This window comes from Saccopteryx bilineata, chromosome 2 (assembly GCF_036850765.1).
Source record: "Saccopteryx bilineata isolate mSacBil1 chromosome 2, mSacBil1_pri_phased_curated, whole genome shotgun sequence".
NCBI classification, from domain to species: Eukaryota; Metazoa; Chordata; class Mammalia; order Chiroptera; family Emballonuridae; genus Saccopteryx; species Saccopteryx bilineata.
In genome coordinates, this window is record NC_089491.1 from 94,944,823 (window position 1) to 94,970,949 (window position 26,127).

Genomic DNA, 26,127 nt, shown 5'->3' on the forward strand with positions numbered 1-26,127 from the left:
GAGAGATCAAGGAGTTTCTGGACCTCGGAGATTTGTAGGTAGGGTCAATTTTTTGCTTTACTGATTTGTGACCTTGGAGTTATGTAAGTTTGCTTTGCTAATTTGGGACTCCGTGATTTTTAGATAGGCAAAATCTTTTACCTTGCTGAATTGGGACTCCAGGGTTTTGGGGCAGGATGAATCTTTTGCTCCACTGAATTGTGACTTCGGAGATTAGTAGGTAAGGCATATCCTTTGCTTTACTGATTTGGGACTCTGAAGATTTATAAGTGGAGCGGAACTTTTACTTTGCTGTTTGGTTTTGACTAGTCAGCTTGGATCAGTGTGTAGAGGACTGGATGCAGTCACACTCTCACATTGGGCTCTCCAAGACTGAAATGTCAGTGGAGAGTTTTGGGTCCTGCCTTAGGGTTATCTGAGATACATCTGGTTGTACTCTTGAAAGCGGGCTTCCAGAGGTGTCCATTTGTGTTTGCACATTTAGTCGTACTCTAGAAAGACAATTAGTGAGAACTGAGTTGACCAGATTGACCAGTTCTGCCTCGGGCTTTCAGAGATGTCTATTTGTGTTTGCACATTTGTTCATGCTCTAGGAAGATAATTAGTGGGGACTGAGTTGAGACCCCGAACTTCCGGAAGCATCTAGTTGTGCTCTCAGAGAAAGACCTGAGTTGGGACATTTGGTGGTACCACATTTGGTGGTGCTCTTGGGAAGAGAACTGAGTAGGGATTGAGTTGATACTGAGCTGATCAGTTCCATCTCAGGACATCCAGGGACACCTTTGTGTTTGTTGAAATTTCAGTCTTTGTTTTTATTGTTTCTGTCTAGAAACCCCTGGTATAAAGGAATCTCTGGTGCCACAGCTTGCGTGCACCTGAGAGGCCATGAGGGGGAACCCTTCCTTCATAAGTGATGTACGGTACCTTTCAGCATCTGGGGTACGGTGCTTTCCACTGGGGGGAACCCCTCCATCATCTATTGAACTTTGTCTTTGTTTGTTGGAAAAATTAGAATAAGTAAAGCACACTCATTTAAATTTCTTGATTTGAGATCTGTGTATGTAAAGTCTTTGTTTAATGTTTAAATGTGTCTGTTTTTAAGGCGTGGCTTGAGTTTTTGTGTCAAAAATTGGAAGTATCTTGTGTTTAAAACTAGAAGGCAATCTTTTTTTTTTTTTTACAGGGACAGAGAGAGAGTCAGAGAGAGGGATAGATAGGGACAGACAGACAGGAATGGAGAGAGATGAGAAGCATCAATCATTATTTTTTCGTAGCGACACCTTAGTTGTTTATTGACTGCTTTCTCATATGTGCCTTGACCATGGGCCTTCAGAAGACCAAGTAACCCCTTGCTCAAGACAGCGACCTTGGGTCCAAGCTGGCGAGCTTTTTGCTCAAGCCAGATGAGCCCGCACTCAAACAGACAACCTCGGGGTCCCGAACCTGGGTCCTCCGCATCCCAGTCTGACGCTCTATCCACTGTGCCACCACCTGGTCAGGCTAGAAGGTAATCTTAAATAGTGAATTGTTTATTCTCTTTGTTCTTGGATCCAAGGCCTCTAGCTTCAGGGCACTCTATCTGACTTCTCACCTGAAGAAATTATTCTCTTCTGTTGGTTCCTACTTCTTATCTTGTGTCCTCTATAGTCAAACACCCTTTATTCCGGGTGCTAGTTATTGTCTGTCTTATCTTTCTTGTTTTTATTAGTGTGGTAATTCCTGCCTTTTCTTAGACAGTTTAAAGTGTTTCTCCAGCCTCTAGGGCAGGGTCCCCAAACTACAGCCCGTGGGCCACATGTGGCCCCCTGAGGCCATTTATCCAGCCCCCGCTGCACTTCCAGAAGGGGCACCTCTTTCATTGGTGGTCAGTGAGAGGAGCTCATTGACCATCTCATTAGCCAAAAGCAGGCCCATAGTTTCCATTGAAATTCTGGTCAGTTTGTTGATTTAAATTTACTTGTTCTTCAGACACTTCCCCAGGAAGAAATACAAATGGCCAACAGATATATGAAAAGATGCTCAGCTTCATTAGTTATTAGAGAAATGCAAATCAAAACTACAATGAGATACTACCTCACCCCTGTTAGATTAGTTATTATCAACAAGACGGGTAATAGCAAATGTTGGAGAGGCTGCGGAGAAAAGGGAACTCTCATCCACTGTTGGTGGGACTGTAAAGTAGTACAACCATTATGGAAGAAAGTATGGTGGTTCCTCAAAAAACTGCAAATAGAACTACCTTATGACCCAGCAAATCCTCTACTGGGTATATACCCCAAAAACTCAGAAACACTGATATGTAAAGACACATGTAGCCCCATGTTCATTGCAGCACTGTTCACAGTGGCCAAGACATGGAAACAACCAAAAAGCCCTTCAATAGAAGACTGGATAAAGAAGATGTGGCACATATACACTATGGAATACTACTCAGCCATAAGAAATGATGACATCAGATCATTTACAGCAAAATGGTGGGATCTTGATAACATTATATGGAGTGAAATAAGTAAATCAGAAAAAAAATAAGAACTACATGATTCCATACATTGGTGGAACATAAAAACGAGACTAAGAGACATGGACAAGAGTGTGGTGGTTACCAGGGGTGGGGGGAGGGAGGACACAGGAGGGAGGGAGGGAGAGAGTTAGGGGGAGGGGGAGGGGCACAGAGAAAACTAGATAGAGGGTGACGGAGGACAATCTGACTCTGGGCGAGGGGTATGCAACATAATTTAATGACAAGATAACCTAGACATGTTTTCTTTGAATATATGTACCCTGATTTATTAATGTCATCCCATTAACATTAATAAAAATTTATTTTAAAAAAATAAATAAATTTACTTGTTCTTTATTTTAAATATTGTATTTGTTCCCATTTTGTTTTTTTTACTTTAAAATAAGATATGTGCAGTGTGTATAGGGATTTGTTCATATACTCCAGCCCTCCAATGGTCTGAGGGACAGTGAACTGGCCCCCTGTGTAAAAAGTTTGGGGACCCCTGTTCTAGGGGAAGGGCTGGCAAGTAAGCAGTTTGAGTGAGAGAAGTGCAGAAAGCAGTGCCGGGACGTGCTGTGGGCGGAGCAGCGGGGGAAGGGTGCTAGAGTAAGGTGGCAGGGACAACTAAGGGTGAGGTGACTGGAGAAAGTATAGAATAGAAACAGGGTGAGGTGACTGGAGGAAGTATAGAATAGAAACTAGTTTCAGATATCCACCTATTGACCAAAAGAAGTTTTACCCATTTGGAAAATACAGGGTAGGAATAGTGTTAAAAATTGGAATTTTGCTTTAGAAAAATCATAAGAAAAGAAAATGAACAGGGCCAGGTAAAGGAATTTAGAAATTAATAAACCATGAGTGTGGACCTGCTGGTTATCAGTTCTTTGAAATGAATTACAATTCCAGAATAAGTGATGGGATCATAAGTAATAGGAATATAGGAAATGGAATTATCAGGACAGTTCAGAATGAGTAATGGGATCATGAGTAACAGGATTATAGGAGATGGGATTATCTCCTTAATAGACAAGCCCTTAAAGACAAGCCCTTCAGCTGCCTCTCTGCTTCCCCTCCCTAGGACTTGGGGGTTGCGTGGGCCCTCCATGGGTTGGGGAGTGGTGGCTGGTTGCCCTCCACTGCTGTAAAAAAATACATATATAAAAAGATTCTCTCTTGTGTGGGGCCAAGGCGAGTGTTGGGTCCCCTCCAAGTCTCCAAGTTCCTTCCTATGGCATAGTTGTTGTCTGAATGGAGGCATGGGGTTCATGGGGGAGACCCTCTGCATTAGCCATAATAGTAAAAAAATTGTAAAAGAATCAGGGAATTATGGGGAAATTAAAAACCTCATGTAGGCTAAGGCAGCCCACTATTAGGAAAGTAAATTTGTAAAATTTGTATTTCAATTAGCTGCTCAAAGCAAGGCAGTTAGTTTGCAGGTGGCAGATTGGATTAAAGTCCTGATTGGGAGAAGCCCAATTATCTTGCTAGTTAGCTTGGCTACAGAAAAAATGGAAAGGAAAAAAATAAAGGTAAAAGCAGCAGGCTCCTCTCCCAGTGCCTGGAGTCTGCTTCCCTCTTGGGCACCCTGACCCTTCTATTGACTTAATAGTGTAAATTACTGTGGGTCAAAAGAGGGTTAGTATCTCTTTGCCAGCTGAGTAGTCTGTACCAAGGATCCCTTATTGTGTAAAAAGTATTTTCCATGTTAGGAATGCATATGTTATTTCAAAAGTCTTTTGTTAATTCTTTTTATTTGCTGTTATATAGCCCTGTAATATTGAATTCTTGGTTTAGAAATTAGGAAATATATAATAATTGTTAATAATGTCTTTTTATGTAATGTTTAGTTTATTATCATTTAGAAACAATATTGTTAAAATTTTCTTTTGAATGCTAATGTACTAAGTTATTCAGCAGCAGACAGACTCTGGAATCCTAAAGGAGACACCAAACCTGTTTCTCTTGCAAACTTCTACCCTCTTTTATTTGATTCAGCTAATAATGCTGTTTTTGTCTTTTTCCAAAAGTTTATATAGACAGAAAAGTGCCTCAAACCCCTCAGCAAGATCTTCTGAGCATGGCTTTTAAAGTCTATAATGACCAAGAAAGGAACAGAAAAGGCAAATAGAGCCCAAAATAGATCAGGAAAATACCAGCTCTTGACACATGCTCTTAAAGGCTCCAGCACCCCAAAGGGGATTCATAGGATTCCATCAGGGCCCTGCTTCAAGAGTGGAAAGAAAAGTCATTAAGCTAAAGACTGCCAGGCTTCTCAGCCCCCACCAGGGACATGCCTTTGCTGTGGGAAAAAGGGACACTGGAAGGTAAGCTGCCCCCTTGCTCCTCGAAGGGAGGGTTCAGTCTCTTCCAGTCCTGCTCCAGCTATCTGTGACCTGACCTTGCCCAGCATGCTGGGACTTGCCACAGAAGGTTAAAGGTGCCCAGTGCCGTTGGCCCATCTCACATCACTGTGAATGAGCCTAGGGTATTTCTTCCAAGTAACAGGTAAACTGATCTCGTTTCTTGTAAACACAAGAGCCATTTACTATACCTTGCCTAATATTCGAGTTTTGTTTATCCCTCGAAGATCTCTGTTGTGGGTATTGATAATACTATTTTCTACTGTTTTGTTTGTATAGTGTCTCCTTTATTCCTTTTGTCTCAATGCCCCATGTCTATTTTAAGCTGGGACCTGCTCCTAATTTAGATAAATTTACCTCTGACACCCCAGCATAGTGTATCCCAAGGTTCTCTCCACCATACCACGGTTGCAGAGCCTCAGAGGAAAGCTCCCCTGGGTTCGTCTCTCCAGTTTAAAGAAAATAAAAGCTCCATCTTCATACATGCAGCAGATGGCTTTTCCAATCTACCTGAATCATTGCCAGCTAGAAGCAGTGGTCATTGGAATTTGGACTTTAGCTGTAGAGTGTGGAAATGTGACCACAACTCCAGTGCCTTGTGGACTTTTCCTGAATATGTGTGACTCCTGCTCTTTGAGATAATTCTCAGACTGAAGTGGGAATTGGGTTACACTTGCAAATAATATAAAACAATAATAAAGTCAACATAAACTTAGTAAAATTACGTTAACATGTTAAGGACATTTAAGACTGTAAGAATTTTATTTTGAATCCTGTTATATTGTTTAGAACTTTGTTTGATAATCTAGTGGGTTTTGGTCACTTTATTGTATTAGGATACTTATTATAGTATTTGTTAACATTAGCTCTTTTAATTTTATTGTTTATTTTATATTTTTCCAGTCTACCTCAAAATCGAAACATAGGAATTTAAATGAGTAGAAAAATGCCACCCAAAATCAGTGGGGTTTTTAGGACCCTTATTACCAAAAGGTTTATTCAAAACCAATTAGAAAAAAATGTTGCCAACAGAAAAGGAATAATTAGAAAAGCCAGACTTAGAATCTATTACAGAAGGCATATTATCTGAGTGTTTGGTTTATATCCAAGTGAATACTAAGCAAAATAAGGGAATTATAGAAAGAAACAGAGAAGAAAGAGTTTCCCCAGGTAAACATTTAGAAATAGACTTTAATAAAATAATTGACAAATAGGTAAAAGCTTTTCCTACTAGAAGTGGGGCTACGGTGACAGTGTTAGGAAGTTGCTATATAGAATTCTTTCCAGGTTTAACTTGCCCATTCTAATGTTAAGCCTGCATTTATATCCAAAGTCTCACAGCTGGTAAGAAAGGAACTCAATATTAATTAGAAGCTAATTTGAAGTTACATTGTGCCCACAAGCCCCAAAAGATTCAGGGCAAGTAAAATGCATGAATAAACATGACCACTCCTTCCTTGAGTACTTGCAGAGTGTTGGGCAGATAAAATATATTATGCTTACTTTGTTAAAGACAGCGTTGCCCACGAGGAGGCCGTTGCCCAGGTGATATTAATGTGTGTCTCTGTGGGCAGGTAGAATCCTTGTAGCCTGGGGCTTGGCTTTGGGATTAAGCCTTTCCCACCCATTTTGATGTGGGGTGGTACAATCCAATCATGCCTCAGAAGTGTCTTTGTATTAGAGACTTCCCTCTTTTGTATATTGGATTAAAGGTTTGGATTTCTACACTATAAAATGGGGGCAGAATGAGAGCTTGCTCTTTTGGTTCCTGGGATAATCAGCATGAGAGAGCAGAGGGAGCAGAGCAGAGAGCAGAAAGAGGCCATGTGGCCAGGAGAAGCAGCCAAGATGGTGGAGTGCTGAGTGAGATGCCAGTTTGTGTAGAGTTTGTATCTGGGATAAGGAAGGAGATGGGGAACTGAGGAGAATAAGGCTGGTGAGCTAGAAACCTTTGATTCTAGGAAACTCGGATAAGTCAGTGGCTTTGTGAGCACGGAATGTGAGTGGGTTTTGGAGCCCAGTGTGTGTTTTTACTTGCCCACCGGGTGCAAGCTAGAATTAAAGACTATGTGGCCCATCAGTTTTTGGCTTTGCTGTTTCTTTACCGACTGTCCGAATCCAATGCGAACCTGCATGGGCCGGGCTGCTGTGATGGTGGCCCTGGATACTGGCTTTACACAGAGTCTGCAGGTTACTCAGAAAACTGTTCAAAAGACTGTCAGAAAGGCACTTCCAGCACTGCCAGGAGATCTAGTACATCCCTTTCAGCCTGGGGACTCAGTCTGTGTAAAGAAGTACATCACCCAAAGACTGACTCCCACGTGGATGGGTCCACACACTGTGATGCTGACTACTCCCTCTGCTGCCAAGGCGGAAAGCATGCCCTAGTCGAACCACAAACCGGAAGCTGGTTGGTCTATGTACAGCTAATGCATAAAGAAACTCACTAAGGATTTTTTTAAATCAGACTTTGGAGAAAAGGGAAACTAGGGTAAGACAAAAGCAAGCTTAATTGTCACTAAAGGCTAAAGGTTTTTTTGTTTGCTTGTTTGGGTTTTTTTTGTTTGTTTGTTTGTTTTGTATTTTTCTGAAGCTGGAAACGGGGAGAGACAGTCAGACAGACTCCCGCATGCACCCGACCGGGATCCACCCAGCATGCCCACCAGGAGGCGATGCTCTGCCCATCCGGGGCGTCACTCTGTTGTGACCAGAGCCATTCTAGCCCTGAGGCAGAGGCCATGGAGCCATCCCCAGCGCCCAGGCCAACTTTGCTCCAATGGAGCCTTGGCTGCAGGAGGGGAAGAGAGAGACAGAGAGGAAGGAGAGGGAGAGGGGTGGAGAAGCAGATGGGTGCTTCTCCTGTGTGCCCTGGACTTCCGCACGCCAGGCCAACGCTCTACCACTGAGCCAACCGGCCAGGGCCAGGTTAAAGGTTTTAAAATTAAAAGTTCTAACTAAAATAAATTATTATAAAAGCCAAAAGCCAATTAGTTTTATGAAAGTTGCAAATGGTTTGTGCAGTTTATAGGAAATTCATCAGTAACATTTGTTTTTTTAATAAACCATATTGCTATTTGTAAGGCCAGGAGCCGTCATCGTGACGATTCACATGCAGGTTCCCATTGGATTCGGGCAGACGATAAAGAAATGGCGGAGTCAGAGGATCGGGGGCCATCCTATTTATTGGTGTCTCACCAAGACAGGCAAACCACAAAAGAAGACAAGGGAAAAGCAGAAAACCAGCTCTTCCCATGAAGGGCAAGGGATCAGGGGAGCCCCTGCAATTGTGATAGCAGGAACTGTGTGTCTGAGCTCCTGGTCTGTCCCACTTTATAGTGTAGCAAACCAAAATCCCTTAATCCAATATACAAACAAGGAAGTCTCCGATACAAAGTCACTTATCCAAGGCATAATTGGATTTCTCATGATAGTGCACCACCCAGATCATACAATCAGTCAAGGGTGTGGGGAAAAGCTTAGTCCCAAAACCAAACCTCAGGCTACAACAACCTGGCCTGCTTATAGCCTGTCCCCCACACCCATTATAAGTCACAAGCGAGCAAACATATATATCATGTTTACAAACTTATTTGACCAACACTATTAATGCTGTCTGTTAAATATCTGTTACATGTTACAAGTTAATATTCCTACATAACACCCTCATGCTCTTCAGTAAATTAAGTCAAGGATACGACTTAGGATATAAAACTAGTGGGGAATGTGGTAAGGTGCCAGAGAACTGTAAAACTTAGTATTGGCAATGCCATTTTAAACAGGAAAAGTCAGGCTTTCTGTCCCGTCCTTTCTCTGGAAAATGGAAGGAAAAGGATATTGAAGTCTCCTGACTTACAAGGACAGCTATGGTCATTTAGTTTTAAGTTCTCTAAAAGGATTAAGGTTATCTGAAGAACTCCCTTTCCCTTTCAATAAGACAAAATTTACATACCAGTCTACAGTGATTTTAACTCTCCCTCTCTTCCTGGAATCCTGAGATTAACGTGTACCTCTAGGCAAAGGAGGAGAGATAGACACTAAAAAGTTTATGAATGTCTTTAACTGTATTACCTTGAAAGTTTTTGGGGTTTTTTTTGTTTTGTTTTTTTTTTCCTTTTTTTCTTTATTCATTTTTAAAGAGGAGAGAGAGAGGGAGAGAGAGAGAGAGAAGGCGGGAGGAGCTGGAAGCATCAACTCCCATATGTGCCTTGACCAGGCAAGCCCAGGGTTTTGAACCGGCAACCTCAGCATTTCCAGGTCGATGCGTTATCCACTGCGCCACCACAGGTCAGGCTTTTTTTTTTTTTTTTTAAGAGAGGAGAGGGAGAGACAGAGAGAGAGAGAGGAGAGACACAGAGAAGGTGGGGAGGAGCTGGAAAGCATCAACTCCCATATGTGCCTTGACCAGGCAAGCCCAGGGTTTCGAACCGGCGACCTCAGCATTTCCAGGTTGACGCTTTATACCTTGAAAGTTTTAACGTTTTTTGTAAATCCCCTAGACAAATGTTATAATCTTGTTAATGATTGTGTCATGCTGTCATGCCCCCCCAACCTGTATGTAGTCAGAGTATATAACCAGCCTCTGAAATATACTCGGGGCTGCATGATTTGGGTCTGAAGAATCCCCTGTGTATGCCACTAGCTTAATCAATAAAACTCCTCAAAGTCATTTTTTGAACTTGGTGTCTCTACATAAAACCTGAAGTGAAATACAGTACTTTTCAGAATCTGGGGTATGGTACTTTACAACACTGCCACCCTTAATGGCAATAAAGAGAGACAAGGACCAAGTAGGTATAAGGTGTGTTGTCAAATTGCAGCAACTTGACAAGGCAGGGTTCAGGAACAGAAGGAAAAAAAGGGGGAAATCCATGCAGTTAGTCACATAACAATATACAAGAGGTGGGAGCTCAATTGCAGAAAACATCTCTGCAAGTTCTTTTTTTTTTTTTTTTTTTTTTGTATTTTTCTGAAGCTGGAAACGGGGAGAGACAGTCAGACAGACTCCCGCATGCGCCCGACCGGGATCCACCCGGCACGCCCCAGGGGGCGATGCTCTGCCCCTCCGGGGGGGTCGCTCTGCCGTGACCAGAGCCACTCTAGCACCTGGGGCAGAGGCCAAGGAGCCATCCCCAGCTCCCGGGCCATCTTTGCTCCAATGGAGCCCTGGCTGCGGGAGGGGAAGAGAGAGAGAGACAGAGAGGAAGGAGGGGGGGGGTGGAGAAGCAAATGGGCGCTTCTCCTATGTGCCCTGGCCGGGAATCGAACTCGGGTCCCCCACACGCCAGGCCGACGCTCTACCGCTGAGCCAACCGGCCAGGGCCTCTGCAAGTTCTTTTGATGTAGCACAGGCCCAATCAGCATGGTCCTATCTGGTGTCCTTGGTAAATCTTCAAGACAGCCTGGGGCAGGTGTTTCCCAGGAATAACTGGGACCTGGAGCTTCTGGGACCATCTGCCTCTGGGAATTGTCTGTGAAAAGACCTCCTGTTTCTTAGGATACAAAGTAAAGATTTAAGATTGGTGAACTAAATTTCTAATTAATTTGTAGGCCTGACTTTTCACAGTAAATCCTGTGGCTAAGCTTTTATAAACAACTATTGTGATTTAAATTTCCCTAACGATCAGGTCCTTCCCCAATATAAGCTTTCTCTAACATTTCTTCAAAGGTAAACTTTTGGCTACATTTGAAAATAAAGGCCAGGGAGCCATTAAGAGAGACTAACAAGGCCCTGGGCGGTTGGCTCAGCGGTAGAGCGTCAGCCTGGCGTGCGGGGGACCCGGGTTCGATTCCCGGCCAGGGCACATAGGAGAAGCGCCCATTTGCTTCTCCACCCCCTCCTTCCTCTCTGTCTCTCTCTTCCCCTCCCACAGCCAAGGCTCCATTGGAGCAAAGATGGCCCGGGAGCTGGGGATGGCTCCTTGGCCTCTGCCCCAGGTGCTAGAGTGGCTCTGGTCGCAGCAGAGCGACGCCCCGGAGGGGCAGAGCATCGCCCCCTGATGGGCAGAGCGTCGCCCAGGGGCGTGCCAGGTGGATCCCGGTTGGGCGCATGCGGGAGTCTGTCTGTCTCTCCCGGTTTCCAGCTTCAGAAAAATACGGGGAAAAAAAAAAAAAAGACTAACAAGCAGATAAACTATTTCTTAACCCTTATATATGTCCTATTCATTACAACTAACAGCTAGTATTACTGAAGCCAAATTTCTAACTTTTGGGCTCCCCTACACATTGAGTGACTGGACAGCTCGGCAGAGGTTGATTGATTAGTACCCATCCCTGTTTCTGTCAGTGGTGAGAAGGCTTTCCTGTTTAGACAGAAAAACTAAAATGCACAAGGGCAATCCAAATATGCCCAAAACAGTCACTGGAACTCTAACCATATCATCATGTCTCATCTTACTCTTCAGTTAACCCACCTTGCATCTTGTAATGCAAGAACCACACTCCCTTATGTAAAAAGCAGTACTAATGCCTTTGAGTGAGTTGTAACAGTGCCTCATTAGCTGGGAAATGTGCTAGCATGTCAACAAACATTGAAATGGGGGCAGGAAAGGGAACATTTGACTAAACTGGCTCTGAGTTTTAGGACAAGCTAATACCAAGCAAAGATTCTGCTTGTGGATGATCAGGTGGAATAAGGAGCAGGAATGCATCTTAAACTTCCAACTCGATTAATAACAACTGTGACCTAAGGGAGGACAGTCAAGTCCTTTTTCTGGTGATGTGTTGTCTGACGGGCAGCCCCTGCGTTTGTTGCTGCCTTGTGCATTCAAGCAGGGCTCTCTTATCATGCAGAAACAGCACGTGCACGGCCACTGCTTGGCCTTCCTTCTCCCACCAGCAACCTCCATCTGACCGCCTTTTTCTATGCTTCCTAGAGATGCTGCAGTTCTGTACCAAGTGGCTAAAATAAATGTTCAAAAACCTTTCTACAAACTTATCACTAATCCAATGAATTCTTCCCTATTAAAAGCATCTTCAATGAGTCAGATTTAGTAATCCCCTCCTGATTGTCTTTAAAAGACCCCAAGAGAACTTGATGTTATTTTTTCTTTTTAATTAAGTGAGATCAAGAGAGGCAGAGAGACAGTCTCCAGCATGCACCCCAACCAGGATCCATCCAGAAAGCTCCCTACCCCAGCAATGCTCTGCCCACCTAGGGCATTGCTCTGTTGCTCAGCAACTGAGCTATTTTTATAGGAGAGAGAGAGAGAGAGAGAGAGAGAGAGAGAGATGGGGGAGGGATGGAGAAGCAGATAATAGCTTCTCCTGTATGCCTTGACTGGGAATCAAACCTGGGACATCCATACACCTGGCGGAGGCTTTACCGCTGAGCCAACTCTACAGGGAATTCCATGTAATAGCAAAGTGCCTCTGGAGCTGCAGCTTAGAATTTAGCATTCAAAGGTTCATAGCTTCCAGAAACATAGTGAAGGCATTCAGGAGAAAGATACAGGCAGAGGTGCACACATCTACTCACTGTGGCAATGAGCTAGAAAAAATAGGGGAAGAGGTGATATAAGACTGGTTATTAAGAAGTGTCAGAAAGAAGTCATTTTGTGAGAGGACATACAGATGGCCAATAGGCATATGGAAAAAAAGTTTGTCATTAATCATTAGAGAAATGCAAATTAAAATCACAATGAGATACCACCTCACACCTGCCAGAATTGCTTTCATTACAAAGCAACAAACATGCTAACAAGGGTGTGGAGAAAAGGAAACCCTCCTCCACTGCTGGTGGCAATGCAGACTGGTGCAGCCACTGTGGAGAAGTGTATGGGGTTTCCTCAAAAAATTAAAAATGGAACTGCCTTTTGACCCAGCATCCCACTTTTAGGAATTTATCCTAAGAATACCAAATCACTGATTCAAAAGAAGATCAAGCCCTGCTTGAATGCACAAACATGCTTGAATGCATGTTTATTGCAGCACTGTTTACAATAGCCAAGATCTGGAAACAGTCCAAGTGTCCTTCAGCGAACGAGTGGATTAAAAATATATACAATGAAATACTACTCGGCCATGAAAAAGAAGGAAATCTTACCTTTTGCAACACCATGGATGGACCTGAATACTATTATGCTAAGTGAAATAAGCCAGGCAGAGAAAGAAAAATATCATATGATCTCACTTATATGTGGAATCTAATAAACAAAGTGAACTGAGGAACAGAATAGAGGTAGAGGTGGGGTTACAGGGACCAGAGGGGCAGTGGTCAGAAGGATGAAGGGATGGGATCAGAGAGGGTAAAGGGATTAATAAAATTATATTACATAACAGAGATATAGATAGCAGGACAGCAAATCTTAGAGGGAAGGGGGAGGATGTTGGGGGGAGGGAGGCAAAGGAGGTATAAAGGGGGACACAGGTGGGGAGTGAGGGAGTTATATTTGGTGGGACACTTAAATCCATGTAGACACGCCTGACCTGTGATGGCGCAGTGGGATAAAGCCTCGATCTGGAACACTGAGGTCGCCGGTTCGAAGCCCTGGGCTTGCCTGGTCAAGGCATATATGGGAAGTTGATGCTTCCTGTTCCTCCTCCCTCTCTCTCTCCTCTCTGAAAATTGAATAAATAAAGTCTTTAAAAAAAAATCCATGTAGACACAATAATTAAAATTAATAAAAGTTAAATTAAAAAAAAAAGAAGTCATTTTGTGACACTGAAAATGAGATGCCTGTAGAAGTGACTTTAGTTTTTAGCAGGAGAAATAATGCCAGCCACATATTATATGGGATTAAGTATTTAGGTAAAGAAATTTCCTTCTCCCCTGGCTGGGTAGTTCAGTTGGTTAGAACATTATCCCAATGTGCTAAAGTTGTGGGTTCGATCCCTCATCAGGGCACATACAAGAACTAACCAATGTCCTGACCAGGCGGTGGCGCAGTAGATAGAGTGTTGGACTGGGATGCAGAGGACCCAGGTTCAAGACCCCGAGGTTGCCAGCTTGAGCACAGGCTCATTTAGTTTGAGCAAAAGCTCACCAGCTTGGACCCAAGGTTGCTGGCTCGCAAAAGGGGTTACTCAGTCTGCTGAAGGCCCATGGTCAAGGCACATATGAGAAAGCAATCAATGAACAACTAAGGTCTCGCAACGAAAAGCTGATGATTGATGCTTCTCATCTCTCTCCATTCCTGTCTGTCTGTCTGTCCCTGTCTATCCCTCTCTCTGACTCTCTCTGTCCCTGTAAAAAAAAAAAAAAAAAAAAAAGGCCCTGGCCGGTTGGCTCAGTGGTAGACCGTCGGCCTAACGTGCAGAAGTCCCGGGTTCGATTCCCAGCCAGGGCACACAGGAGAGGCGCCCATCTGCTTCTCCACCCCTCCCCCCTCCTTCCTCTCTCTGTCTCTCTCTTCCCCTCCCGCAGCGAGGCTCCATTGGAGCAAAGATGGCCCAGGCGCTGGGGATGGCTCCTTGGCCTCTGCCCCAGGCACTAGAGTGGCTCTGGTCGCGACAGAGCGACGCCCCAGAGGGGCAGAACATCGCCCCCTGGTGGGCAGAGCATCGCCCCCTGGTGGGCGTGCCGGGTGGATCCCGGTCGGGTGCATGCGGGAATCTGTCTGACTGTCTATCCCCATTTCCAGCTTCAGAAAAATACAAAAAAAATAATAATAATAATCAACCAATGAATGCATAAATAACAAATCAGTTTTTCTCTCTCTAAAATCAATTTAAAACTTAAAAAAAAAAACCTTAGAAAGTATAGACAAGCAAAATGGAAAAAAAAATCATCCAAAATCCCACTCTACTTCCCTGTGGCCTTTACAAGTAGACAATGTAAAATGTATGGCTCACTCACATACACTCTGCTTTGGATTATGGCATTTTATCACCATAATAATCCCAATCCCCATTTCACAGATGAATGAACTAAAGTTTGGAGAGTTTGGGGAGCATCCTTATCTGGTGAGCCAGGAAACCAGGACTTGATCTACAGCAGTGTAACTGCAGACAAGCCAGCGCACTGCACTGCCGGGCTGTCCCAGACCCAGGATTGAAGGTTGGTGGTCATGAAAAAACATTGAAAAAAATTGCAAAAGGACATTTATCAATTTATGTTAAATATGACCTTTCCCACAGTCCATTGGGACAGCAACCAAGAGCCCTCACCCTTCCCAGTGTTTCTACCCAAGGTCCTGGCCCTAGGCACAGTCCCTAACCCTTCACCACTGTCTCCATTTGAACGTATCTCAAAAGAGCTTCTGCTCAATGACTCTCCATTGACTTATGGGGAGATCCTACCTTTGCCCTGAAGGAACTACATCTACCCCTTTCCCAGAAAAATATTTTTTATTACTGTTATTTCTTGTGGAGCAAGTCCTGTGGTGGGTCACATTATTCAGATACTGAGGGCTACCCTGTAGCCACCTGCAGACTTCTGGTATGTAGGGTTTCCTAACCTCAAGAATGGCATTTTTAAAAAACTATTAGTGCTTTTCTGTGTGTGTGATTTTTTTAAACTATTAGTGCTTTTCTCTCTCTCTCTCTCTCTCTCTCTCTCTCTCTGTGTGTGTGTGTGTGTGTGTGTGTGTGTGTGTGTGTGTGTGTTCCTTTTATAGGAACCTCTACAACCAAGGACATCCTTGTCTCATAGACAATCAGGATTTTAACAAAAAGAATGCAAACAGGTACAGTCCACCTTCAGTATTTGTTTTAGAATTTGTCATTCCTGAGTCCATATGGTCCTGAAAGCCAAACTTGAAAGAGGAAGAAAAGATTTTCTAAATTATAGCGCCCAACTGAATCCTTCTTATAAGGTCAGTGTCACTAAGACATGATAAGAGAGCTTCTCCTACTCATAGGCTCAGAGGGGAGCAAGTTTATTTTTTAAAAAACTGTGATAAAATATACACAACAAAATTTATTTTAACCACTTTTCATTTAGTACACTCATAGCATTGTGTGACCATCACCACCATCCATCTCCAAAACTTTTTTTATCACCTTAAACTGGAACTCTGTACACATTAAACTAACTCCTCATTCCCTTCTCCCGGTTCCTGAATTTTAACATGTGATGAGGACAGTATTTTTGGAATGATAATGTTCATTTCTTACTAATTTTCCTATATGCAACCCTTCCTTCATTCAGCCAGGGGTACTCATTGCTTTAGGAAGTGTTAGGATTGTTGAAGGAGAAATGAAAAGAACAGGCTCAAATATTCAGGCTTAAGTCCAAAAGAGGATATTTGAACTCCTGATTTTTAATAAAATCCAGACTTTTAATAGAGAAACAAAATATCCTTCCAAATTCCTAAACTTCCTGAGAAGCTGGGACGGGCATTCACAATGTCCTAACTCAAGATCAGCTTGTCTTCCACTGTACGTGTCTTTGGGAGATGAAAAAATCAGCAAGCAGCATAACTGTTTAGAAGTGGTTAAGTGTCTATTGTGAACAAAAATCTGGATTTCTATGTAACCTGGAGGGCAGAACAAGGATGGAAGTTCAGGTGCAAGTGTCAGCACACTTATATATTAAAATCTGCCTTTCAAGTCTTTAGCTTGAGACTGTTCCTGCAGAGACTGACTGGCCCTTGGATTTCATGAAGGGAGGAGTCCTGCTCTTGCTGAACTGCATGACTTCCAAGTTTCCTCCTAATGTGTGACCTTGTTTCAAGTGCAGCCCAAATTATGGTGCTTCCCAAAGTCCCACCCGTGGAATAGTAGGTGAGTTTAATAGTTTACAGGGGATGGAATCAACATGGTCATGAATATTCATGGAAAGCCTATGCGTCTTTCTCTGAGCTTCCATACACAGCAAACAGCAAAGACTTCTGGACAGGAAATGCAACAATAAACTTTAAAGCTACACAGCCCATGATGACTGTTTTTTGTTTTGTTTTGTTTTTACAGAGACAGATAGACAGGGACAGACAAGAACAGAGAGATGAGAAGCATCAATCATTAGTTTTTCATTGCACATTGCAATGACACCTTAGCTGTTCATTGATTGCTTTCTCATATGTGCCTTGACCGCAGGCTTTCAGCAGACGGAGTAACCCCTTGCTCAAGCCAGCGACCTTGGGTCCAAGCTGGTGAGCTTTGCTCAAACCAGATGAGCCCATGCTCAAGCTGGTGACCTTGGGGTCTCAAACCTGGGTCTTCAGCATCCCAGTTCGACGCTCTATCCACTGTGCCACCGCCTGGTCAGGCCCATGATGATTGTTCACTAGTCTATTGAAATGGGGAAAAATAAGGACCACTGGGTGATTTTTTTTTCCCCCCTGTAAGATTAAATTACTCAATTGAAAGAAATGTTCATTGAAAGATTAAAACTTTTCTATTTTTCTTATTTTACCTTATTTATTTTTTTAGCATTACAACGTATATTTTTAGTTTTAGAGGGATAACTGGTAGCAGCTGTTAGTTGTCGCTGTTTCTAAGAGGTCTCACTTTGCAAAACAAGGTGTTGGTCGACGTTCTTTGTGGAATTTTCATATCCCTTGTGTTCCCTGAAGTGTGGGCAGCACGGCCCCGGGAGGCTCCTCAGTCTCACAGCCGGTGAGACAAGGGCTGCTCTTTACTGGAACACAGCTTCCGGCTACAGCTTCAGGGGCAGAGAGGAGGGAAGTTCACCTTCATTTCTTATTTTCAGTACAGCATTCTTGCCACAATGATGAATGAGAATCTAATTCAGACTTTGGTCCACCTTTGTTCAGTTTATGGAGGAAAAAGTTAAATGTCACCAGGACAAAGCAATCAAACAGACCTACAAATTGGAATATTCTACAAAATAACTGGTTTTGCCCTCTTGCTCTGGGGTTTGGTGTTCTCTACCTGAAAGATCTGCAGGGGGTCTTCACTACTTATGGCCTGTTTTGACTGAGAAGATCATGAAGCAGTTTCCCAAAACCAAGGTGGGCAGGACCCTGTTTGGAAGGCTGGCTCCCAAGTGCAGAATGTTTGGAGGTAGGAGAAAGGGGAGGGAGTCAGTGACCAGATGCCAGGGGAGCCGTACAAAGAGAAGAGACCACATACCAGTAAGGCTGCCTTCCCAGGGAGACATGCCTGCACAGAAGTCGGGGCATCAGACCAGACAGAGAATTGCGTGGACCAGCGCGGCTTAGTAATTGTCCAGGTGCTGAGTGAGAATGGTGCGGAATGAAGAAATAAACTCAGAGAGAAAAAAGGATAGAATCAGGAGGTCTCTTTGCAACACAGGTAGCTTGCAAGAGCAAAGCAAAGACCTGGTCTGCTTTATTATATACAGCTAGTGCTCGACTTACGAGCACAATTGGTTCCGACAAACTGGTCGTAACACAATTTGGTCGTAAGGTGAGTAGGCCATATGTACAGTACTGTGAAATGATGTTATAAAAATCTTTAAGCCCTGGCCGGTTGGCTCAGCGGTAGAGCGTCGGCCTAGCGTGCGGAGGACCCGGGTTCGATTCCCGGCCAGGGCACACAGGAGAAGCGCCCATTTGCTTCTCCACCCTCCGCCGCACTTTCCTCTCTGTCTCTCTCTTCCCCTCCCGCAGCCAAGGCTCCATTGGAGCAAAGATGGCCCGGGCGCTGGGGATGGCTCTGTGGCCTCTGCCTCAGGCGCTAGAGTGGCTCTGGTCGCAACATGGCGGCGCCCAGGATGGGCAGAGCATCGCCCCCTGGTGGGCAGAGCGTCGCCCCTGGTGGGCGTGCCGGGTGGATCCCGGTCGGGCGCATGCGGGAGTCTGTCTGGCTGTCTCTCCCTGTTTCCAGCTTCAGAAAAATGCAAAAAAAAAAAAAAAATCTTTAAGTCATATTTTATCATAATTTTCTTTCATTATTGTTCTATATCATAATTTTCTTTGTTCATTTTATGCCATTTGTATCATCTCTACACCATTTTGTTTCTTATTTTCACATTAGTCAGGTTTAAGTAAAACACTGCATTACCAGTACAACTGGTTTAATATTTGCAAAACATACAAAATTACAAAATACAGATGCATACAAAAATATAAAATACAGGTGTAAAAAATACCATAGGAAACATTTTCCCAATTGCAAAACATATCAAAATTTATAAACACGTACAAAACATTTTACTGGCCGCTGGTGCTTGGCTGCGGATCGTTGATGTCATCATCTGAGACAGGAGTTGGGGTAACCGGAGTTGGTTTTTTCATAAACATGTGCAATCACATTCACTTTCTTTCCTCCTTAGTACTTGTTCATTGATTGCTTTCTCATATGTGCCTTAACCAGGGGGTTACAGCAGAGCGAGTGGCCCCTTGTTCAAGCCAGTGACCTTGGGCTCAAATCAGCAACCATGGGGTCATGTCTATGATCCTATGCTCAAGCCAGCGCCCGTGCACTCAAGCTGGTGAACCCATGGTCAAGTCGAATGAACCGCGTTCATTTTCGTATTGAGATCGATGGCCTTTCTTTCCTTCTTGGCAGGTTGAGGTGTAGACAAAGACAATTTTCTCTTTGTAGACATCTTAGGAGGGGTTTGATGAAAAATATCCAAGACACAAAACACAAATTGCTGTACTGAGTCTGGGATAACAGTTGAAATGGTGCACGCAGAGATGGTAGTGCTGCCGGAAGCTGGTCCGCACTGTCGTATGCCCAGCTGGGCAACGCTTGCGTTGCCAGACGTGGAGCAGTCGTGGCTAGCGATTGTGGTCATAAAGTCAAATGGTCGTAAGTTACATAGGTTGTAAGTTGATCAATATCTGTAGTGCAGAGCCATATGCAAATAAAGAAGTCTCTGATACAAAGTCATACATCTCTAAGGAAACTGAAGGATTCTCCCAAGTGCAGGAAAACCCTCCACCCTGCATAACTGAAATCAACCAACATCAGAACAAACAAAGGGTAAGAGGAAGGGCATGTAAATTGCCTCTAGCAACATAATCAAGCAAGTGAGGTGGGAGGATGGGACGAGTACAAATACTCAGCTTCTTAGTCAATATGGAGTTGTGAGAAAGAGCTTAACCTTTGGCTCAGCCTTAAACTGCAAGGACTTTGCCAGCTTGCAGCGTCCCACAGAGAACATCGACCATGATGCACGGGTCATGAGTGTTAACATTCCAATCAGCATTTAAAATAAGTCACTACGTGAGAAAATGTCATATGTCAGAAAATCCTACAATGTATATATGGGAAAAAAATACAACTTGATAGAAGTTACCCAGATTTGAAAACAATCTTAAATTTTTATATGGCAAAGTGGCAAAAATGAGTTTTGAAATTCAGTTTTCTAAACTACTCACTATAATTAATGATTTTTGTCTTTTATGATGATAGAAAAATTGAAATTTCTTTTTGATCTTTCTCAAACAGTGACATTCTAAAAAGAAAATATATATTAAAATGTATTATAAAGTATATCAACAGTTAATTAATAAAAATAATGTTTTCTGGAAAAAAAAAGAAAACCCTACAGAGAGCAACCCAAATGCATTTTCCTCCCAGCAAGAAATGCTTCTCTCTTTGGATTTTAACTGTCCAGAGACAAAATCCAAAATAAATATGTCATGTCCAATCTAGAATACAGAGGAAAAGTGTGCATAAAGATATGTTTATCCCAGCTTTGTATTTTTTGTTTGTTTGCTTGTTTTGTGACAGAGAGAGGGACAGGCAGACAGGAAAGGAGAGGTATAAGAAGCGTCAATGTCGAGGCTCCTTAGTCTCCTTAGTTGTTCATTGATTGCCTTCCCATGTGTGCCTTAACTAGGGGAGGCGGGAGGAGGTGGCTACAGCAGAGTGAGTGACCCCTTGCTCAAGCCAGCAACCTTGGGCTTCACACCAGCAACCTTCGGGGTCAAGCCAGCCACCATGGGGTCATGTCTATAATCTCATGCTCAAACCCCGAGCTCAAGCCGGATGAGCCCAAGCTCAAGCCAGATGAATGAGTTCATGCTCAAGCTGGCGACCTCGGGGCTTTGAACCTGAGTCCTCTGCATCCCAGTCTGCTGCTCTATCCACTGTGACACTGTCAGGCCCAGCTTTGTTTATAATGGAGGAATGGCTGAATGTGTCAAGGTAGAAAACAGGTAAGTCCTTAGGCTGCAACAATAACTGTCACAAGGTTATGCAGCCACTGAAACTAGTGTTCCTGAAGAGCTTCTAATAACACTGAAAAATAGCTGTCATTAATATTAGGTTAAAAGATTTTAGTTACTCTAAAAATGTCTAGAAAAATAAAAAGCCAACACTCTCATTGCATCACATTGGCATAACGCTCAGGGCATTGCCCAAGCCCATGGAGGGCTGGCACCCAGGACTGTGCTCTGCTGACCCCCACCCAGCAGAGGCAGGAGCAGAAGCTCAGCAATTAATGCCTGGCTTCTCCTTCTCATGCGGGTGCTGGTCACAGAGTCACATGACACACGCAGACCCATGAAGAGATTCTAACGAGACTCCCCATAGCACTATGGCGTGTGTTTGATTTTGAACAGAACACAGTCAAGACCTAGCCTATTCAAGAAAAACTTTTACCTCCCCCTTAACTGCCTAAAAGTATCTAGCTGGGGTGTGGAAGCTGGCCCAGAAAAGGAGCTATTAGCAGAGATAACTTTTTATCTGGAAGACCTGTCTGTACAGCAGGTCAACCATCTGCTCTTCTTACTGTCCTATAATTACCTATCTGCCCTTGGGAGCCCCAAACCCCACCCCATTCCTTAGCTCTGGCTGCCATATAGGCCTCAACTGTTCAATTGGTCCCTGGGTCTCATATTTTTATGGGGCTTGTAAAAAAAATTAATAAACAGAGCTATTTTAAAATGGAGCCCGCCTGCCTTGCATGTGTTGCTCCTAAAACCTTTGGTATGTTAAAACTGGGAAAAACAAACTGAACTGAGCCTAAAGCGAGTGTAACAAGAAAGCAGGTATTAGGAATACTGGACTGATGGCTATTAGACTTTAGAATTTGTTTCATTATGTTATCTGCACCAATAGAAATGCCTCCCTTTTATTGATGCAATTGGTCTCCTTCCTTTTCTCATAAATACCCCTTGACTTTGTCTCCTAATCATAACCCTGTTTGGGTTTCTGCCTAAAAATCAATTCTGCCTGAGTAGCTATCTATTAGCTACTATATTAATAGTAGCTAGCTATTAAATTCAAATAAATGCTTATTGCCTCTCACTTTGGCCTGTGATTTTTAGAATAATGGGTCCCCATGAATAATTAAATTTGTTTTTCTCCTGTTAATATGTCTTATGCCAATTTGATTGTTAGACCAGCTAAGGAACTTAGAAAGCTAACAGAAGAATTTTTCTTCCCTGACAATACATACTATATATTACAGTATAAATATTTAGCAGAGGAGTATAAAAGACACCCCCAATTTTGGTTAGATGGCCTGATAGTCTGAATCATAATTATTGAATAGTAAAATTTTGTCTAAATCTCTTAAAATAGTTATTTTTTTTCTCTCCAGTTCCCAAAGAGTGTGGTTAAACCAAATGAGCTGTAAGTCTCTTTTCATTGTAAAATTCTGTGACTTCAGTGGGACAATGTGTATACATGCAGAACAGGGGAGAGCCCAAGATGGAAAACCTACCTGCGTAAGCAGAGGTCAGGGAGAGACTGGAGAAAGCAGCAGGCTATTCTGTTACCGGAACAAGCAGGAATTCATGTTGTTTGTTGCCCTTTTTTGCCAATTTTATAAGAGACAGGGACCAAGTAAGTATAAGAGCATCTTTAATTCAAATTGCAGCAACTTAAGAAGGCAGGGGACTTTTGTCCAAAAGAACTGCCTTAACACTCTCCTGGTGCTGCTGGTTTTTATAGGGCTTCAGGGGTCGTTAGTAATGGTGTAAGGGGCAAAAAAAGTCTGTGCAGTTAGTCACGTAACAGTGTGCAGGAGGTGGGGGTTCAGTTGCAGGAATGTCTCCTCTGCAAGTTCTTCTGATGAAACATAGACCCAGTCAGCATGGTCCTATCTGGTGTCCATGGTAAATTTTCAAGACAGCCGGGGTCAGGTGTCTTCCCAGGAACAGCCAGGACTTGACGCCTCTGGGAATTAATTGCCTGGGAAAAGTTTCCCTGTTTTCTTAGGATACAAAGTAAAGATTTAAGATTGGTGAACTAAGTTCCTAATTAATTTAAACTTTTCACAGAAAATCCTGTGGCTAGGCTTTTATAAACAACCATTGTGATTTAAACTCCCTTAACAGTCAGGTCCTCCCCAGTGTAAACTCCCACCATCACCACCACCACCAACATTCCTACAAAGGTAAACTTTTCTCTGCATTTCAAAGTAAATGCCAAGGAGCCAGTAAGAGAGACTAGCCAGCAGATTAACTATTTTCCTAGTCTTTACATATCTCCTATTCATTACAACTAAAAAACTACTATTACTGAAGCCAAATTTCTCTCTCTTGGGCTCCTCTATCAGCTCCCGTGCAGTCATTAACAAAGTTGATGTGAGGTGTGTCTTGGATGGTGGCAAGAAGAAATAGATTTCCCCCATGCTTTTGGCAGGGGCTGAAGAAGTATATAGAGCAGGGTAGGACAGATGGGGGTACTGGTATATGACTGATGCCAGGTAAGGGAAAACACCATACATGCTTGTCCAGGGCAGGGCAACAGCCTGTTTCAGGAACCAGAATGCCTGAGACACAGAAATGAATCAGACAGTCTGTGAGAGGATTTAAAGGACACAATCTCTGGTCTGGCCCAGATCTAGCTCATGAATCTGGCAGTGGTCACATCATGGAATAGTTTTTCCTCCACAGACAAGATACTTCATCTACCAAGAGCTTGTCTCAGACCCTTCCCTGTACCCCTGACAGGAACCCCACATGGTAGAATCACAGCCCAGCGCCTGGCCGGAACACCCTCACCAAGCACCAGCCCTGAGAATGACAGTGCCTCACAGCCCGCTCCCAGGGGACCTCTGCTGCATATATTTCGTGACACTCCTTTCCTTTCCCTTCTCCCCACGCCCATATGCTTCCTCACTCTTTTTTGAACAAAGAATTGACTGAGTAAACAACAGGCACAAGCCAGCAACCATCTGACACAGGGTGGTTATGGGAAGATTAGCAGCTGTGTCCTGGGGTCATTTCTTGCTCTGCTACCACCAGCATTTCCAGGAGTATAAATGGAAGAGGGTGGCTACTTCTTAAACCCCTTTTCAAGGGCACCTCCCTGCCTACTCTCAGGCCAGGAGGTTCAGCTGGGACAGATGCTCCTGTCCTTGTCCAGGTTGTGTCCAGAAACTGCTTCACCTTGGGCTGGAAGGGTTGAGGCTTAGGCCTCTCATCAGTTCGTGACTTTTGCTTGTGATGATAAAGTCTGACCTCACCTTTATGTTGTAATCCAAAACACAACTACAATCCCTGAAAACAACCCTCCTCCTCAGAACAAATTCTTCCTGCGGCTAATGAGTTAGGCATCATGACTGGCTTCTATGAGCAGGTACAGGTCTACTTGGCTCCATGTCCCCATCATGAGCCCAGGCTGGAACTCATAATAGGTGCTTAGCAAACATCTGGGAAATGATGTCTGTGAGCACGTCATGTACTTCCTCATAAAGAGTTTGGCCTGATTAAGTACTTGGGAATCCATCTCACACGTGAATTCACATTGAAACAAACAAACAAAAATTAAACAGCAAACAAAAAGAAAAAAAAAAGCCAAGCAAAATTCTTACTTTTTCTTTTTATAATAACCACTTCGAGATTTTTTTTTTAAATAACAAGTATCAATTTCTTCTGAAAATCCATCCATCAATTTTCTGACCCCTCTGGAATCTCCGCTGTACTTGTCTGATGTCAATAACACCATGGCTGTGGTGTGCATCCCTCTGCAAGCTCTGCAGCTACCTGGATATTTTTAGGTTCCTCCACCTTTATGTTCTCTTCTTTTACAACAATTATGGTAAAAGAGTCATAATAGAAAATTTGTCACTTTAACCATTTGAAGTGCACAGAACAGTGGCATTAAGGACATCACATTGGCCTGACCAGGAGGTGGCGCAGTGATAGAGCGTCAGACTGGGATGCGGAGGACCCAGGTTTGAGACCCTGAGGTCGCCAGCTTGAGCGAGGGCTCATCTGGTTTGAGCAAAAGCTCACCAGCTTGGACCCAAGGTCGCTGGCTTGAGCAAAGGGGTTACTCGGTTTGCTGTAGCCCCACGGTCAAGGCACATATAAGAAAGCAATCAATGAACAACTAAAGTGTCACAACGAAAAACTAATGATTGATGCTTCTCATCTCTCTCCGTTCCTGTCTCTCTGTCCCTATCTCTCTCTCTCTCTGACTCTCTCTCTGTCTCTGTAATAAATAAATAAATAAAAAATAAAAAAAAAGGACATCACATTGTGTTTTGGGTTTTTTTAAATTTTTTACAGGGACAGAGAGAGAGTCAGAGAGAGGAATAGACAGGGACAGAGAGAGATGAGAAGCATCAATCATCAGTTTTTCGTTGCAACACCTTAGTTGTTCATTGATTGCTCTCTCATATGTGCCTTGACCGCAGGCCTTCAGCAGACTAAGTAACCCCTTGCTTGAGCCAGCGACCTTGGGTCCAAGCTGGTGAGCTTTTTGCTCAAGCCAGATGAGCCCGCGCTCAAACTGGCGATCTCGGGGTCTCGAACCTGGGTCTTCAGCATACCAGTCCGACACTCTATCCACTGTGCCACCGCCTGGTCAGGCAGGACATCACATTGTTGTGCAACCATCACTACCATCCACCTCCAGATCTTTTTCTCATAGTGTAAGCTGAAATAATCATTTTACTCTTTTTTTTTTTCTTTTTTTTGTATTTTTCTGAAGCTGGAAGTGGGGAGAGACAGTCAGACTCCCGCATGCGCCCAACCAGGATCCACCCGGCACACCCACCAGGGCCCCCCCCCTGCCCACCAGGGGGGATGCTCCGCCACAACCAGAGCCACTCTAGCACCTGGGGCAGAGGCCAAAGAGCCATCCCCAGCGCCTGGGCCATCGTTGCTCCAATGGAGCCTCGGCTGCGGGAGGGGAAGAGAGAGACAGAGAGGAAGGAGAGGGGGAGGGGTGGAGAAGCAGATGGGCGCTTCTCCTGTGTGCCCTGGCTGGGGATCGAACCCAGGACCTCTGAACGCCAGGCCGACACTCTACCACTGAGCCAGCCGGCCAGGGCCTCATTTTACTCTTAATGAAGCCTTTCCACTTCCAAGCCCAGATCTCCCACCACTTTCTTGCTGTCACAGCCTGCCTGGCAGCCAGCCGCTGTTTATGCACAAACAGCCCGGCCCTGTTCGCTTTTCTAGGGTGACCCCATCTAGGGTTTAGTAACATCGTGTGGACTCTGACGGGACCAAATGTAGCTTTATGATTTCAGGGACTTCTGTAGAT

At 43.8% G+C, this 26,127-nt stretch overlaps 1 non-coding gene across 1 annotated transcript; it reads left to right on the forward strand.

Annotated features, from left to right (window-relative positions):
• Positions 1 to 14,071: 14,071 nt before the first annotated feature.
• On the forward strand, positions 14,072 to 14,147 carry TRNAV-AAC (transfer RNA valine (anticodon AAC)). The gene has a single exon. It is a non-coding gene; the product is annotated as a tRNA-Val (tRNA).
• Positions 14,148 to 26,127: the final 11,980 nt, after the last annotated feature.